The sequence below is a fragment of the Pseudophryne corroboree genome, unplaced genomic scaffold, assembly GCF_028390025.1.
Source record: "Pseudophryne corroboree isolate aPseCor3 unplaced genomic scaffold, aPseCor3.hap2 scaffold_551, whole genome shotgun sequence".
Classification (NCBI taxonomy): Eukaryota; Metazoa; Chordata; class Amphibia; order Anura; family Myobatrachidae; genus Pseudophryne; species Pseudophryne corroboree.
Window position 1 is genome coordinate 416,059 of NW_026970151.1, and position 16,088 is coordinate 432,146.

Consider the following 16,088-nt stretch of genomic DNA (forward strand, 5'->3'; position numbering starts at 1 on the left):
TGAAAACTAACATATAACCCTTATGTAAGCAATAACTATATACAAGTCTTGCAGAAGTAGACCGCACTTGGGACGGGCACCCAGCATCCTCTACGGACTACGAGAAAAAGATTTACCGGTAGGTTTAAAATCTTATTTTCTCTTACGTCCTAGAGGATGCTGGGGACTCCGTAAGGACCATGGGGATTATACCAAAGCTCCCAAACGGGCAGGAGAGTGCGGATGACTCTGCAGCACTGATTGAGCAAACAGGAGGTCCTCCTCAGCCAGGGTATCAAACTTATAGAACTTTGCAAAGGTGTTTGAACCAACTTTGACCCACTGCATGGATGACATCACCATATGCAAATCCATCTGCGGCAGGCCTTCCCCCAGGAATGCTTGAACTAGTTGTTGCATTTGGTTTGTTGTTTGGGGGTGCTTCAGTATTAGGCAGCCTTCTGCCCTCCCATGTTCATCTGAAAATATGTGTTCTCCCTGCAGTTGTTGTCCCCAGATGAGAGTTCCCTTGTGCTGCCTCAGTTGAATCTCCTTTACTTGACAGAGATGTGCCTGAGCAGCGGCCCTCCCCAGCCCTATCCCAAATCATACTTATTTTGCATAGGAGATACCATGGTCATGAAGATTGTTCTCCCAGGGTTAGGTTCATTCATTGCATTCTGGGTATGCTGACCCCTGTGATTTCCCCAAATGTGGGAAACTCAACTGCATTATTTGTGGTAGTGGGGGACTGTGTTTGTGCTTTCCTCTGGTCAGCTCTGGTAAAAGTCAGATTTCTTTGTCTCAGATCTTCCTCTAGCCTTGTTCTTCTTTCGAGAGTTCCCTTGTGCTGCCTCAGTTGGATCTCCTTCACTTGACAGGGGGGTGCCCGAGCAGCGACCCTCCCCAGCTCTAGCCCAACTCCTACTTACCTGCCAGGTGAGATACTATGATCATGAAGATGCTTCTCCCAGGGCAAGGCTCACCCATTGCACTCTGGGTGTGCTGCCCCTGCGATTTCCCCAAATGTGGGAAACTTGACTGCATAATTTGTGTTTCCCCTGGTCGTCTCTCATATAATTCAGATCTCTTTGTCTCAGGTCTCTCTCCAGCCTAGTTTGCTGTCTGTTTCCACTTCTTTTTTCTTGAGCCCCTCCCTTCTATACCCTCGTGCACTATCCTGACTTCTCCCGTCTCCTTACTTTGTGCCTTCCAACGCACAATGCAAACTACAGGTAGTGCTGCAGGGCCCACACCCTTTTACTTGCTTTACAGAGCAGCTCTGGAGCTGTTACAGTGCCCAGCTGCTGCAAGAAATCAGCTTGAATGCTTCAGGGGCTGGGGCATAGCCAACATGAGCCCCACACCGAAGGAGGGTGGAGGTGTTTAATGCGAACTAGGGGTCATCCAAGCGCCGCAAAAGGCCGCCATGCCCTGCACACCCCTTTATTCTTTTCATATGCAGACGAGGGTTGAAGCCAACTTTGACCCACTGCTTGGATGACATCACCATATTCAAATCCATCTGCTGCAGGCCTTCCCCCAGGAATACTTGCACTAGTTGTTGCATTTGGTTTGTTATTTGGGGGTGCTTCAGTATTAAGCAGCCTTCTGCCCTCCCATGTTCATCTGAAAATATGTGTTCTCCCTGCAGTTGTTGTCCCCAGATGAGAGTTCCCTTGTGCTGCCTCAGTTGAATCTCCTTTACTTGACAGAGATGTGCCTGAGCAGCGGCCCTCCCCAGCCCTATCCCAAATCATACTTATTTTGCATAGGAGATACCATGGTCATGAAGATTGTTCTCCCAGGGTTAGGTTCATTCATTGCATTCTGGGTATGCTGACCCCTGTGATTTCCCCAAATGTGGGAAACTCAACTGCATTATTTGTGGTAGTGGGGGACTGTGTTTGTGCTTTCCTCTGGTCAGCTCTGGTAAAAGTCAGATTTCTTTGTCTCAGATCTTCCTCTAGCCTTGTTCTTCTTTCGAGAGTTCCCTTGTGCTGCCTCAGTTGGATCTCCTTCACTTGACAGGGGGGTGCCCGAGCAGCGACCCTCCCCAGCTCTAGCCCAACTCCTACTTACCTGCCAGGTGAGATACTATGATCATGAAGATGCTTCTCCCAGGGCAAGGCTCACCCATTGCACTCTGGGTGTGCTGCCCCTGCGATTTCCCCAAATGTGGGAAACTTGACTGCATAATTTGTGTTTCCCCTGGTCGGCTCTCATATAATTCAGATCTCTTTGTCTCAGGTCTCTCTCCAGCCTAGTTTGCTGTCTGTTTCCACTTCTTTTTTCTTGAGCCCCTCCCTTCTATACCCTTGTGCACTATCCTGACTTCTCCCGTCTGCTTACTTTGTGCCTTCCAACGCACAATGCAAACTACAGGTAGTGCTGCAGGGCCCACACCCTTTTACTTGCTTTACATAGCAGCTCTGGAGCTGTTACAGTGCCCAGCTGCTGCAAGAAAACAGCTTAAATGCTTCAGGGGCTGGGGCATAGCCAACATGAGCCCCACACCGAAGGAGGGTAGAGGTGTTTAATGCGAACTAGGGGTCATCCAAGCGCCGCAAAAGGGCGCCATGCCCTGCACACCCCTTTTTTCTTTTCATATGCAGACGAGGGTTGAAGCCAACTTTGACCCACTGCTTGGATGACATCACCATATGCAAATCCATCTGCTGCAGGCCTTCCCCCAGGAATGCTTGCACTAGTAGTTGCATTTGGTTTGTTGTTTGGGGGTGCTTCAGTTTTAGGCAGCCTTCTGCCCTCCCATGTTCATCTGAAAATATGTGTTCTCCCTGCAGTTGTTGTCCCCAGATGAGAGTTCCCTTGTGCTGCCTCAGTTGAATCTCCTTTACTTGACAGAGATGTGCCTGAGCAGCGGCCCTCCCCAGCCCTATCCCAAATCATACTTATTTTGCATAGGATATACCATGGTCATGAAGATTGTTCTCCCAGGGTTAGGTTCATTCATTGCATTCTGGGTATGCTGACCCCTGTGATTTCCCCAAATGTGGAAAACTCAACTGCATTATTTGTGGTAGTGGGGGACTGTGTTTGTGCTTTCCTCTGGTCAGCTCTGGTAAAAGTCAGATTTCTTTGTCTCAGATCTTCCTCTAGCCTTGTTCTTCTTTCGAGAGTTCCCTTGTGCTGCCTCAGTTGGATCTCCTTCACTTGACAGGGGGGTGCCCGAGCAGCGACCCTCCCCAGCTCTAGCCCAACTCCTACTTACCTGCCAGGTGAGATACTATGATCATGAAGATGCTTCTCCCAGGGCAAGGCTCACCCATTGCACTCTGGGTGTGCTGCCCCTGCGATTTCCCCAAATGTGGGAAACTTGACTGCATAATTTGTGTTTCCCCTGGTCGGCTCTCATATAATTCAGATCTCTTTGTCTCAGGTCTCTCTCCAGCCTAGTTTGCTGTCTGTTTCCACTTCTTTTTTCTTGAGCCCCTCCCTTCTATACCCTAGTGCACTATCCTGACTTCTCCCATCTGCTTACTTTGTGCCTTCCAACGCACAATGCAAACTACAGGTAGTGCTGCAGGGCCCACACCCTTTTACTTGCTTTACAGAGCAGCTCTGGAGCTGTTACAGTGCCCAGCTGCTGCAAGAAATCAGCTTGAATGCTTCAGGGGCTGGGGCATAGCCAACATGAGCCCCACACCGAAGGAGGGTGGAGGTGTTTAATGCGAACTAGGGGTCATCCAAGCGCTGCAAAAGGCCGCCATGCCCTGCACACCCCTTTATTCTTTTCATATGCAGACGAGGGTTGAAGCCAACTTTGACCCACTGCTTGGATGACATCACCATATTCAAATCCATCTGCTGCAGGCCTTCCCCCAGGAATGCTTGCACTAGTTGTTGCATTTGGTTTGTTGTTTGGGGGTGCTTCAGTATTAGGCAGCCTTCTGCCCTCCCATGTTCATCTGAAAATATGTGTTCTCCCTGCAGTTGTTGTCCCCAGATGAGAGTTCCCTTGTGCTGCCTCAGTTGAATCTCCTTTACTTGACAGAGATGTGCCTGAGCAGCGGCCCTCCCCAGCCCTATCCCAAATCATACTTATTTTGCATCGGAGATACCATGGTCATGAAGATTGTTCTCCCAGGGTGAGGTTCATTCATTGCATTCTGGGTATGCTGACCCCTGTGATTTCCCCAAATGTGGGAAACTCGACTGCATTATTTGTGGTAGTGGGGGACTGTGTTTGTGCTTTCCTCTGGTCAGCTCTGGTAAAAGTCAGATTTCTTTGTCTCAGATCTTCCTCTAGCCTTGTTCTTCTTTCGAGAGTTCCCTTGTGCTGCCTCAGTTGGATCTCCTTCACTTGACAGGGGGTGCCCAAGCAGCAATCCTCCACAGCTCTAGCCCAACTCCTACTTACCTGCCAGGTGAGATACTATGATCTTCACTGTTAGGGCAATCAGGATGTGGAATTCCCTGCCAGGGAAGGTGGTAATGGTGGACTCTGTAATTGGATTTAAAAAAGGAATGGATACATTTCTGAATGAAAAAGCTATCCAAGGTTATAATACTTAAAATATCAACATGGTTAATCCAGGGGGAACATGAGTTGTAGTAGTTAACTAGTCATAAAACATTGTGAAGGCAGGGGAGAAGAACAAGCGCCATATGGTGTAGTATTTTGAATAAATTGGAGTGATAGATAGGTATATACGAAGTAAGTACCGGATAGATTCTTGAGATTAGGCCTGTCTGTCTCACTAAATTCTTTGTGGCTGTTCCCCACCTAGGAGACAAAAGATCATCGCCATATGGTGTAGTAACCTCAGATATATCTTGGGGTACCCTCCCCTCTATTTCATGCGTACCAAAAGGAAAATTCAATATAGCATATAGGATATATTTATATCCAGGTAGATCAAGTCGGTCCAATATGATGTAATGGCTGAATCAGTCGACTGTTGCTGCCTTATATAGTATTATCAATAAAAAATTTTAATCCACAAAATAATAATACAAATTCAGATAAAAAATAAATAAAACAAATCAGAAAATCTTAGCTGATTGGTGTAGGCAGTAGTTAGGTCAGTCTCAACGCGTTTCGCCTCCAGGGCTTCCTCAGGAGAATACATCATATCAAAAGATACACATATTTATAGTGCTTTCAGTTTCATTTTGGCCAGCACTTCCGGTTCGCGTCATTTCCGGAACCGGAAGTGCTCGGTCCGACTTACATACTAAATGCATATGTGGCTTGATATTTAACATTAGATTGCATTGGTGGTGCAGTGTTAATATAAATTTTAGATCAGTCTGTATAAGTAGCGCAAGACGGACATAGAGTCCGTTTGCTCCGTGAAACCGGAAGTGACGCGGCTCGTCCCGGCCACTGCCGCGTCACTTCCGGTTTAGGTTAGAACCGGAAGTGCTGGCCAAAACGAAACTGAAAGCACTATAAATATGTGTATCTTTTGATATGATGTATTCTCCTGAGGAAGCCCTGGAGGCGAAACGCGTTGAGACTGACCTAACTACTGCCTACACCAATCAGCTAAGATTTTCTGATTTGTTTTATTTATTTTTTATCTGAATTTGTATTATTATTTTGTGGATTAAAATTTTTTATTGATAATACTATATAAGGCAGCAACAGTCGACTGATTCAGCCATTACATCATATTGGACCGACTTGATCTACCTGGATATAAATATATCCTATATGCTATATTGAATTTTCCTTTTGGTACGCATGAAATAGAGGGGAGGGTACCCCAAGATATATCTGAGGTTACTACACCATATGGCGATGATCTTTTGTCTCCTAGGTGGGGAACAGCCACAAAGAATTTAGTGAGACAGACAGGCCTAATCTCAAGAATCTATCCGGTACTTACTTCGTATATACCTATCTATCACTCCAATTTATTCAAAATACTACACCATATGGCGCTTGTTCTTCTCCCCTGCCTTCACAGAATTTCATGACTGAACATACCCAAGTCATATTCTGAAGAACTGAGCAGCCACCAAAGAAGTTTGGAGAGGTGTTTTCTGACGGAGCATCCACAACTGACTGAATCCAAACAGTAGAACCTGTTTGACGACCCTTTGCTTTAAAGGAATATTTGGACGCGAGACTAAGCGCACTGACCTTAAAAAAACTCCCAGTCATAAAACATTATTCAGCAAGTATGTAGAATCATCACAACTTAAAACAGGTTGAACACGATGGGCAATTTGCCTCTTTTCAACCTCAAAAACTATATTACTATATGTTACTATATTACTATGTTACTGTAGTATACAGAACACCACAATGTAATGAGCAGTGATAGTGAGCACTGATGAGGATACTAGAACTGACACTGAGCAGCAAGATGCAGCACTGGACTATTAGTAATGTACTGTAGTATGCTGAGCACCACAATGCAGCACAAGACAATGAGCAGTGATACTGAGCACTGATGAGGATACTACTGAGAACTGACACTGAGCAGGAGAGACACACTACTAGTATTACTGAGCAGCAATAAGTAACCACTGATAATGAGCACTGATATTGAGATTTCCACTGAGAGAACATAGCCACGTCCTCTCCGCTCTCTCTTCAATGCACGAGTAAAAATGGCGGCAACGCGCAGCTCTTTATATGAAATCCGAATCTCGCGAGAATCCGACAGCGGGATGATGACATTTTCCCTTGTTCAGGTTTTCCGAGTCAGGCGGGAACAACCGAGCCTGCCTCGGACCAGTGTAAACCACGTGGAGTTCGTGGGGAATTCGGTTCTCGGAGAACCGAACCCGCTCCTCTCTACCTTATACCCATAATTTTTTTTATTTTCAATCTAAGCCCCTGCAGTTTTCTGTAAGCATCTGCTTCGCTATGATGATCAACAAGTCACAAGGGCAAACACTCAGGGCTTGAGGCGTAGATCTTAGGACCAGCTGCTACAAGCATGGCAGAGGTGTCACTATCACTGGTGACACCCAGAGAGGTGGCGAAGGAGATTGTAATGCAGTGCGCGCAGATAAGCAGCGCAATGGTAAAAAGGAGGCATGGTTTCATAGGTAGGGGCGTGGCCTGGTGGCCTGAATCTACATTTTGTTGCTCCGGGTGTCCCGGGGGTTGGGGGCTGCACCCGGGGACTAGTGTGTGAGCGGTGCTGGCTCCTGCACAGTGACAGGACATGGCCACCCAGCATGACGCCTCCCTTCTTGACCATGCTGTAATTGCAGTCGCACTGCAGTTCAGCGTGATCATAAAAAATGGTGTAGCCTTCTGCTGGTGCAGACTGTATGTGCGCGCAGGAAGCCGCCACCATTTTTGTGATCACAGCGGCTGAATGTGATGTCATACAGCCGCTGTGACCACGCCCCCTGTGTCTCCTCCGTTGCAGACCCCATTTTGAAGCCTTGCCCCCGCACCGCTCCATCCCTGACTTGGAAATGGAGTTTTGCTGACCCCCCTCTCCCCCCCTGCCCCGATTGACAGGCAGAGGCGATCGCATTCTCTGCGGGGTGCCGCAGAAAATGCAGGCACTTGCGTATGCTCTTAGCAATTTTTGCAGTTGGATCGCTTATTGTGATTGCAATCCAACCTGAATCAGGCCCTATTACCTATCGCAATGCGCTGCGGGCAGTACAAAATTGGTTTAATATGGGAGAAAAACCCCCAGACCTGTGCTCCTTAACTGTACCTGGTGGCTTGTGGAGCGGCTGCCCAGTAATCAGTGTCCACGCCAGTGCGCACACGGTCCACCCCCTACGGCCACGCTCCCCTTCATCAGCGGCCTCGTGATCCGGAAGGGCGGTGTGTGTGTGACTGACCTTAGGAAGAAACCGGAGCCTCCGCTGCAGTGACCCAGCAACCAGGGCACGGGAGTATACAGCGCCGCTGGGAGTGATGAAGCTGCAGTAAAGATGTCTATTAGACCTAGCCTGCTGCAGCCCTTGTAGATTCTCATAAAAAAAGTTCTTATTTTCTTGTCAAAATTAATAGCTAAGAATAGGCTGCCTGAGGCAGGCCCCTGTTAAGTGGCCTGCTACTGAAGGCACCAACTACAAACTGAGCTCCCTGTTCATGGAAGCGGGGTTATAGAGGAGAATGCGCTGAGCATCTTGGGAACAGTCAAAAGCTTTGAGCCGGTTGGTGCCTCAGATCAAGATCCTACTCTACACCCCAATGTGAATCCTTGTGGAGTCCAGTGTACCCCACAGAAGAAATTAATGTGTCACACCCATTGGCAGCAACCTTAGAATAGCTGCTGACGGGCACAATTGAGAAAGGAAGGGGGAGGAACATTTGAATCCAGCACATAGATGCAATTCAAATATGTAATTTGAACCTTCCTATTTTAAAATATAATGGATGAACCTCACCCTGTGAGAACAATCTTCATGATATAGAGATCTCATATGCAAAATAAGCATGAGTTGGGATAGGGCTGGGGAGGGTGGCTGCTCGGGCAAGCCCCTCCCCCGTCAAGTTAAGGAGATTCAACTGAGGAAGCACAAGGGAACTCTCGTCTGGGGACAACAACTGCAGGGAGACCACATCTTTTCAGATGAACATGGGAGGGCGGAAGGCTGCCTAATACTGAAGCACCATCAAATATCAAACCATATGCAATAACTAGTACAAGCATTCCTGGGGGAAGGTCTGCAGGAGACGAATTTGCATACGGTGATGTCATCCAAGCAGTGGGCCAAAGTTGGCTGGAACCCTCATCTGCATATGAAAAGAGAAAAGGGTTATGCAGGGCATGGCGGCCTTTTGCGGCGCTTGGATGACCCCTAGTTCGCATTAAACACCTCCACCCTCCTTCGGTGTGGGGCTCATGTTGGCTATGCCCCAGCCCCTGAAGCATTCAAGCTGATTTCTTGCAGCAGCTGGGCACTGTAACAGCTCCAGAGCTGCTCTGTAAGGCAAATAAAAGGGTGTGGGCCCTGCAGCACTACCTGTAGTTCGCATTGTGCGTTGGAAGGCACAAAGTAAGCAGACGGGAGAAGTCAGGATAGTGCGCAAGGGCATAGAAGGGAGCGGCTCAAGAAAAGAGAAGTGGAAACAGACAGCAAACTAGGCTGGAGAGAGACCTGAGACAAAGAGATCTGAATTATACGAGAGCCGACCAGGGGAAACACAAATTATGCAGTCAAGTTTCCCACATTTGGGGAAATCGCAGGGGCAGCACACCCAGAGTGCAATGGGTGAGCCTTGCCCTGGGAGAAGCACCTTCAAGATCATAGTATCTCACCTGGCAGGTAAGTAGGAGTTGGGCTAGAGCTGGGGAGGGTCGCTGCTCGGGCACCCCCCTGTCAAGTGAAGGAGATCCAACTGAGGCAGCACAATGGAACTCTCGAAAGAAGAACAAGGCTAGAGGAAGATCTGAGACAAAGAAATCTGACTTTTACCAGAGCTGACCAGCGGAAAACACAAACACAGTCCCCCACTACCACAAATAATGCAGGCGAGTTTCCCACATTTGGGGAAATCACAGGGGTCAGCATACCCAGAATGCAATGAATGAAACTCACCCTGGGTGAACAATTTTCATGACCATGGTGTCTCCTATGCAAAATAAGTATGATTTGGGATAGGGCTGGGGAGGGCCGCTGCTCAGGCACATCTCTGTCAAGTAAAGGAGATTCAACTGAGGCAGCACAAGGGAACTCTCATCTGGGGACAACAACTGCAGGGAGAACACATATTTTCAGATGAACATGGGAGGGCAGAAGGCTGCCTAATACTGAAGCACCCCCAAACAACAAACCAAATGCAACAACTAGTGCAAGCATTCCTGGGGGAAGGCCTGCAGCAGATGGATTTGCATATGGTGATGTTATCCAAGCAGTGGGTCAAAGTTGGCTTCAACCCTCATCTGCTTATGAAAAGAGAAAAGGGGCGTGCAGGGCATGGCAGCCTTTTGCGGTGCTTGGATGACCCCTAGATCGCATTAAACACCCCCACCCTCCTTTGGTGTGGGGCTCATGTTGGCCATGCCCCATCCCATGAAGCATTCAAGCTGATTTCTTGCAGCAGCTGGGCATTGTAACAGCTCCAGAGCTGCTCTGTAAGGCAAGTAAAAGGGTGTGGGCCCTGCAGCACTACCTGTAGTTTGCATTGTGCATTGGAAGGCACAAAGTAAGCAGACGGGAGGAGAAGTCAGGATAGTGCACAAGGGTATAGAAGGGAGGGGCTCAAGAAAAAAAGAAGTGGAAACAGACAGCAAACTAGGCTGGAGAGAGACCTGAGACAAAGAGATCTGAATTATACGAGAGCCGACCAGAGGAAACACAAATTATGCAGTCAAGTGTCCCACATTTGGGGAAATCGTAGGAGCAGCACACCCAGAGTGCAATGGGTGAGCCTTGCCCTGGGAGAAGCACCGTCCTGATTATAGTATCTCACCTGGGTGTGCTGCCCCTGCGATTTCCCCAAATGTGGGAAACTTGACTGCATAATTTGTGTTTCCCCTGGTCGGCTCTCATATAATTCAGATCTCTTTGTCTCAGGTCTCTCTCCAGCCTAGTTTGCTGTCTGTTTCCACTTCTTTTTTCTTGAGCCCCTCCCTTCTATACCCTTGTGGACTATCCTGACTTCTCCTCCTGTCTGCTTACTTTGTGCCTTCCAATGCACAATGCAAACTACAGGTAGTGCTGCAGGGCCCACACCCTTTTAGTTGCCTTACAGAGCAGCTCTGGAGCTGTTACAGTGCCAAGCTGCTGCAAGAAATCAGCTTGAATGCTTCAGGGGCTGGGGCATGGCCAACATGAGCCCCACACCAAAGGAGGGTGGGGGTGTTTAATGCGAACTAAGGGTCATCCAAGCGCCGCAAAAGGCCGCCATGCCCTGCATACCCCTTTTCTCTTTTCATATGCAGATGAGGGTTCCAGCCAACTTTGGCCCACTGCTTGGATGACATCACTGTATGCAAATCCGTCTTCTGCAGACCTTCCCCCAGGAATGCTTGTACTAGTTGTTGCATTTGGTTTGTTGTTTGGGGGTGCTTCAGTATTAGGCAGCCTTCTGCCCTCCCATGTTCATCTGAAAATATGTGTTCTCACTGCAGTTGTTGTCCCCAGATGGGAGTTCCCTTGTGCTGCCTCAGTTGAATCTCCTTTACTCTAAAACTTTTAAAACTTAGCAAAAGTGTTTACTAAATAGCTGCTCGGCAAAGTTGCAATGCCGAGACTCCCCGACCAGCTGCCCAGGATGAACCCACCTTTCTAGTAGAATGGGTCTTCACCTAATTCAGTAACGGCAATCCTGCCGTGGAATGAGCATGCTGAATCTTACCACAGATCCAGCGCATAATGGTCTACATGGACGCAGGACACCCAATCCTGTTGGGAGCATACAGGACAAACAGAGCCTCTGTTTTCCTAATCTGAACCGTTCTGGTGACATAAATTTTCAAAGTTCTGACCACAGCCAGAGACTTTGACTCAACGAAGGTGTCAGTGGCCAAAGGCACCATGTGGAAAGATGAACCACCTTCGGCAGAAATTGTTGACGTGTCCTCAATTCTGCTCTATCTTCATGAAAGATCAAATAAAGGCTCTTGTGATACTGCATGGTTTGTACTGTTTTCCATGTGCTCCCAGATCTTTCAAAAAAGAAGCATGGTCAAGAAAGTTCTGTTTGAAAAGAAACAACATTTACTGTCATTGTTATAGAATTTGGGAGAAAAAACAAGAAGAAATCTGCACTGTTGACGCACTGGACAGAATGAATGAATCATAAAATATAACCTTTATTAAGTATGTATTAAAATTGGATAAATATTAATATTATTATCCCAAACTGCAGTGAAACATAAAGGTTAAAATCACAGAACTAACATACATGTGCATAAGAAGAATAAAGAGATGTGAAAAAAAGGTTTAAAAAGCGTGTCCGTGTGTGATTATTTTTGAAGGCACAACCCTGGCGGGGTTGTTTATATAGATATATATGTTGCTAATAATCACTTTCTAGCGTAATGTTATTAAATAGCTGTTAGTATCTATGTCGTCAGGTACCACTGGGTCGTATCCTATATACTCCTGTGGGAAACTTGACTGCATAATTTGTGTTTCCCCTGGTCGGCTCTCGTATAATTCAGATCTCTTTGTCTCAGGTCTCTCTCCAGCCTAGTTTGCTGTCTGTTTCCACTTCTCTTTTCTTGAGCCGCTGCCTTCTATGCCCTTGTGCACTCTCCTGACTTCTCCTGTCTGCTTACTTTGTGCCTTCCAACGCACAATGCAAACTACAGGTAGTGCTGCAGGGCCCACACCCTTTTACTTGCCTTACAGAGCAGCTCTGGAGCTGTTACAGTGCCCAGCTGCAGCAAGAAATCAGCTTGAATGCTTCAGGTGCTGGGGCATAGCCAACAAGAGCCCCACACCGACGGAGGGTGGAGGTGTTTAATGCAAACTAGGGGTCAGCCAAGCGCCGCAAAAGGCCGCCATGCCCTGCATGCCCCTTTTCTCTTTTCATATGCAGACGAGGGTTGAAGCCAACTTTGACCCACTGCTTGGATGACATCACCATATGCAAATCCATCTGCGGCAGGCCTTCCCCCAGGAATGCTTGCACTAGTTGTTGCATTTGGTTTGTTGTTTGGGGGTGCTTCAGTATTAGGCAGCCTTCTGCCCTCCCATGTTCATCTGAAAATATGTGTTCTCCCTGCAGTTGTTGTCCCCAGATGAGAGTTCCCTTGTGCTGCCTCAGTTGAATCTCCTTTACTTGACAGAGATGTGCCTGAGCAGCGGCCCTCCCCAGCCCTATCCCAAATCATACTTATTTTGCATAGGAGATACCATGGTCATGAAGATTGTTCTCCCAGGGTTAGGTTCATTCATTGCATTCTGGGTAGCTGACCTCTGTGATTTCCCCAAATGTGGGAAACTCAACTGCATTATTTGTGGTAGTGGGGGACTGTGTTTGTGCTTTCCTCTGGTCAGCTCTGGTAAAAGTCAGATTTCTTTGTCTCAGATCTTCCTCTAGCCTTGTTCTTCTTTCAAGAGTTCCCTTGTGCTGCCTCAGTTGGATCTCCTTCACTTGACAGGGGGGTGCCCGAGCAGCGACCCTCCCCAGCTCTAGCCCAACTCCTACTTACCTGCCAGGTGAGATACTATGATCATGAAGTTGCTTCTCCCAGGGCAAGGCTCACCCATTGCACTCTGGGTGTGCTGCCCCTGCGATTTCCCCAAATGTGGGAAACTTGACTGCATAATTTGTGTTTTCCCTAGTCGGCTCTCATATAATTCAGATCTCTTTGTCTCAGGTCTCTCTCCAGCCTAGTTTGCTGTCTGTTTCCACTTCTTTTTTCTTGAGCCCCTCCCTTCTACACCCTTGTGCACTATCCTGACTTCTCCTCCTGTCTGCTTACTTTGTGCCTTCCAATGCACAATGCAAACTACAGGTAGTGCTGCAGGGCCCACACCCTTTTACTTGCCTTACAGAGCAGCTCTGGAGCTGTTACAGTGCCAAGCTGCTGAAAGAAATCAGCTTGAATGCTTCAGGGGCTGGGGCATGGCCAACATGAGCCCCACACCGAAGGAGGGTGGGGGTGTTTAATGCGAACTAAGGGTCATCCAAGCGCCGCAAAAGGCCGCCATGCCCTACATACCCCTTTTCTCTTTTCATATGCAGATGAGGGTTCCAGCCAACTTTGGCCCACTGCTTGGATGACATCACTGTATGCAAATCCGTCTTCTGCAGACCTTACCCCAGGAATGCTTGTACTAGTTGTTGCATTTGGTTTGTTGTTTGGGGGTGCTTCAGTATTAGGCAGCCTTCTGCCCTCCCATGTTCATCTGAAAATATGTGTTCTCCCGGCAGTTGTTGTCCCCAGATGAGAGTTCCTTTGTGCTGCCTCAGTTGAATCTCCTTTACTTGACAGAGATGTGCCTGAGCAGCGGCCCTCCCCAGCCAATTCCCAAATCATACTTATTTTGCATAGGAGATACCATGGTCATAAAGATTGTTCTCCCAGGGTGAGGTTCATTCATTGCATTCTGGGTATGCTGACCCCTGTGATTTCCCCAAATGTGGGAAACTCAACTGCATTATTTGTGGTAGTGGGGGACTGTGTTTGTGTTTTCCTCTGGTCAGCTCTGGTAAAAGTCAGATTTCTTTGTCTCAGATCTTCCTCTAGCCTTGTTCTTCTTTCGAGAGTTCCATTGTGCTGCCTCAGTTTGATCTCCTTCACTTGACAGGGGGGTACCCAAGCAGCGACCCTCCCCAGCTCTAGCCCAACTCCTACATACCTGCCAGGTGAGATACTATGATCATGAAGGTGCTTCTCCCAGGGCAAGGCTCACCCATTGCACTCTGGGTGTGCTGCTCCTGCGATTTCCCCAAATGTGGGAAACTTGACTGCATAATTTGTGTTTCCCCTGGTCGGCTCTCGTATAATTCAGATCTCTTTGTCTCAGGTCTCTCTCCAGCCTAGTTTGCTGTCTGTTTCCACTTCTCTTTTCTTGAGCCGCTGCCTTCTATGCCCTTGTGCACTCTCCTGACTTCTCCTGTCTGCTTACTTTGTGCCTTCCAACGCACAATGCAAACTACAGGTAGTGCTGCAGGGCCCACACCCTTTTACTTGCCTTTCAGAGCAGCTCTGGAGCTGTTACAGTGCCCAGCTGCTGCAAGAAATCAGCTTGAATGCTTCAGGGGCTGGGGCATAGCCAACATGAGCCCCACACCGACGGAGGGTGGAGGTGTTTAATGCGAACTAAGGGTCATCCAAGCGCCGCAAAAGGCCGCCATGCCCTGCATACCCCTTTTCTCTTTTCATATGCAGATGAGGGTTCCAGCCAACTTTGGCCCACTGCTTGGATGACATCACCGTATGCAAATCCGTCTTCTGCAGACCTTTTCCCAGGAATGCTTGTACTAGTTGTTGCATTTGGTTTGTTGTTTGGGGGTGCTTCAGTATTAGGCAGCCTTCTGCTCTCCCATGTTCATCTGAAAATATCTGTTCTCCCTGCAGTTGTTGTCCCCAGATGAGAGTTCCCTTGTGCTGCCTCAGTTGAATCTCCTTTACTTGACAGAGATGTGCCTGAGCAGCGGCCCTCCCCAGCCCTATCCCAAATCATACTTATTTTGCATAGGAGATACCATTGTCATGAAGATTGTTCTCCCAGGGTGAGGTTCATTCATTGCATTCTGGGTATGCTGACCCCTGTGATTTCCCCAAATGTGGGAAACTCGACTGCATTATTTGTGGTAGTGGGGGACTGTGTTTGTGCTTTCCTCTGGTCAGCTCTGGTAAAAGTCAGATTTCTTTGTCTCAGATCTTCCTCTAGCCTTGTTCTTTTTTCGAGAGTTTCCTTGTGCTGCCTCAGTTGGATCTCCTTCACTTGACAGGGGGGTGCCCGAACAGCGACCCTCCCCAGCTCTAGCCCAACTCCTACTTACCTGCCAGGTGAGATACTATGATCAGGAAGGTGCTTCTCCCAGGGCAAGGCTCACCCAATGCACTCTGGGTGTGCTGCTCCTACGATTTCCCCAAATGTGGGACACTTGATTACATAATTTGTGTTTCCTCTGGTCGGCTCTCGTATAATTCAGATCTCTTTGTCTCAGGTCTCTCTCCAGCCTAGTTTGCTGTCTGTTTCCACTTCTCTTTTCTTGAGCCGCTCCCTTCTATGCCCTTGTGCACTATCCTGACTTCTCCCGTCTGCTTACTTTGTGCCTTCCAACGCACAATGCAAACTACAGGTAGTGCTGCAGGGCCCACACCCTTTTACTTGCTTTACAGAGCAGCTCTGGAGCTGTTACAGTGCCCAGCTGCTGCAAGAAATCAGCTTTAATGCTTCAGGGGCTGGGGCATAGCCAACATGAGCCCCACACCGAAGGAAGGTGGAGGTGTTTAATGCGAACTAGGGGTCATCCAAGCGCCGCAAAAGGCCGCCATGCCCTGCACACCCCATTTTTATTTTCATATGCAGACGAGGGTTGAAGCCAACTTTGACCCACTGCTTGGATGACATCACCATATGCAAATCCATCTGCTGCAGGCCTACCCCCAGGAATGTTTGCACTAGTAGTTGCATTTGGTTTGTTGTTTGGGGGTGCTTCAGTATTAGGCAGCCTTCTGCCCTCCCATGTTCATCTGAAAATATGTGTTCTCCCTGCAGTTGTTGTCCCCAGATGAGAGTTC

General features: G+C 48.1%; 12 non-coding genes and 4 pseudogenes across 12 annotated transcripts; 13 read left to right on the top strand and 3 right to left on the bottom strand.

The window, feature by feature from the left end:
* Positions 1-587: 587 nt before the first annotated feature.
* LOC135032676 (U1 spliceosomal RNA) lies at positions 588-751 on the top strand. Its single transcript, XR_010228164.1, has one exon. It is a non-coding gene; the product is annotated as a U1 spliceosomal RNA (small nuclear RNA).
* A 152-nt stretch (positions 752-903) lies between these two features.
* Positions 904-1,045, top strand: LOC135032674 (U1 spliceosomal RNA; annotated as a pseudogene).
* A 692-nt stretch (positions 1,046-1,737) lies between these two features.
* Positions 1,738-1,901, top strand: LOC135032687 (U1 spliceosomal RNA). Its single transcript, XR_010228172.1, has one exon. It is a non-coding gene; the product is annotated as a U1 spliceosomal RNA (small nuclear RNA).
* A 152-nt stretch (positions 1,902-2,053) lies between these two features.
* LOC135032678 (U1 spliceosomal RNA) lies at positions 2,054-2,195 on the top strand (annotated as a pseudogene).
* A 692-nt stretch (positions 2,196-2,887) lies between these two features.
* Positions 2,888-3,051, top strand: LOC135032739 (U1 spliceosomal RNA). The gene has a single exon (XR_010228219.1). It is a non-coding gene; the product is annotated as a U1 spliceosomal RNA (small nuclear RNA).
* A 152-nt stretch (positions 3,052-3,203) lies between these two features.
* Positions 3,204-3,345, top strand: LOC135032679 (U1 spliceosomal RNA; annotated as a pseudogene).
* Positions 3,346-4,037: 692 nt separating this feature from the next.
* LOC135032698 (U1 spliceosomal RNA) lies at positions 4,038-4,201 on the top strand. Its single transcript, XR_010228182.1, has one exon. It is a non-coding gene; the product is annotated as a U1 spliceosomal RNA (small nuclear RNA).
* A 4,845-nt stretch (positions 4,202-9,046) lies between these two features.
* On the bottom strand, positions 9,047-9,209 carry LOC135032681 (U1 spliceosomal RNA). The gene has a single exon (XR_010228166.1). It is a non-coding gene; the product is annotated as a U1 spliceosomal RNA (small nuclear RNA).
* Positions 9,210-9,361: 152 nt separating this feature from the next.
* Positions 9,362-9,525, bottom strand: LOC135032761 (U1 spliceosomal RNA). Its single transcript, XR_010228241.1, has one exon. It is a non-coding gene; the product is annotated as a U1 spliceosomal RNA (small nuclear RNA).
* A 675-nt stretch (positions 9,526-10,200) lies between these two features.
* On the bottom strand, positions 10,201-10,356 carry LOC135032712 (U1 spliceosomal RNA). The gene has a single exon (XR_010228192.1). It is a non-coding gene; the product is annotated as a U1 spliceosomal RNA (small nuclear RNA).
* Positions 10,357-12,717: 2,361 nt separating this feature from the next.
* On the top strand, positions 12,718-12,880 carry LOC135032743 (U1 spliceosomal RNA). The gene has a single exon (XR_010228223.1). It is a non-coding gene; the product is annotated as a U1 spliceosomal RNA (small nuclear RNA).
* A 152-nt stretch (positions 12,881-13,032) lies between these two features.
* On the top strand, positions 13,033-13,178 carry LOC135032690 (U1 spliceosomal RNA; annotated as a pseudogene).
* Positions 13,179-13,869: 691 nt separating this feature from the next.
* On the top strand, positions 13,870-14,033 carry LOC135032728 (U1 spliceosomal RNA). The gene has a single exon (XR_010228208.1). It is a non-coding gene; the product is annotated as a U1 spliceosomal RNA (small nuclear RNA).
* Positions 14,034-14,185: 152 nt separating this feature from the next.
* LOC135032686 (U1 spliceosomal RNA) lies at positions 14,186-14,348 on the top strand. The gene has a single exon (XR_010228171.1). It is a non-coding gene; the product is annotated as a U1 spliceosomal RNA (small nuclear RNA).
* A 671-nt stretch (positions 14,349-15,019) lies between these two features.
* Positions 15,020-15,183, top strand: LOC135032730 (U1 spliceosomal RNA). The gene has a single exon (XR_010228210.1). It is a non-coding gene; the product is annotated as a U1 spliceosomal RNA (small nuclear RNA).
* A 152-nt stretch (positions 15,184-15,335) lies between these two features.
* Positions 15,336-15,498, top strand: LOC135032704 (U1 spliceosomal RNA). Its single transcript, XR_010228188.1, has one exon. It is a non-coding gene; the product is annotated as a U1 spliceosomal RNA (small nuclear RNA).
* Positions 15,499-16,088: the final 590 nt, after the last annotated feature.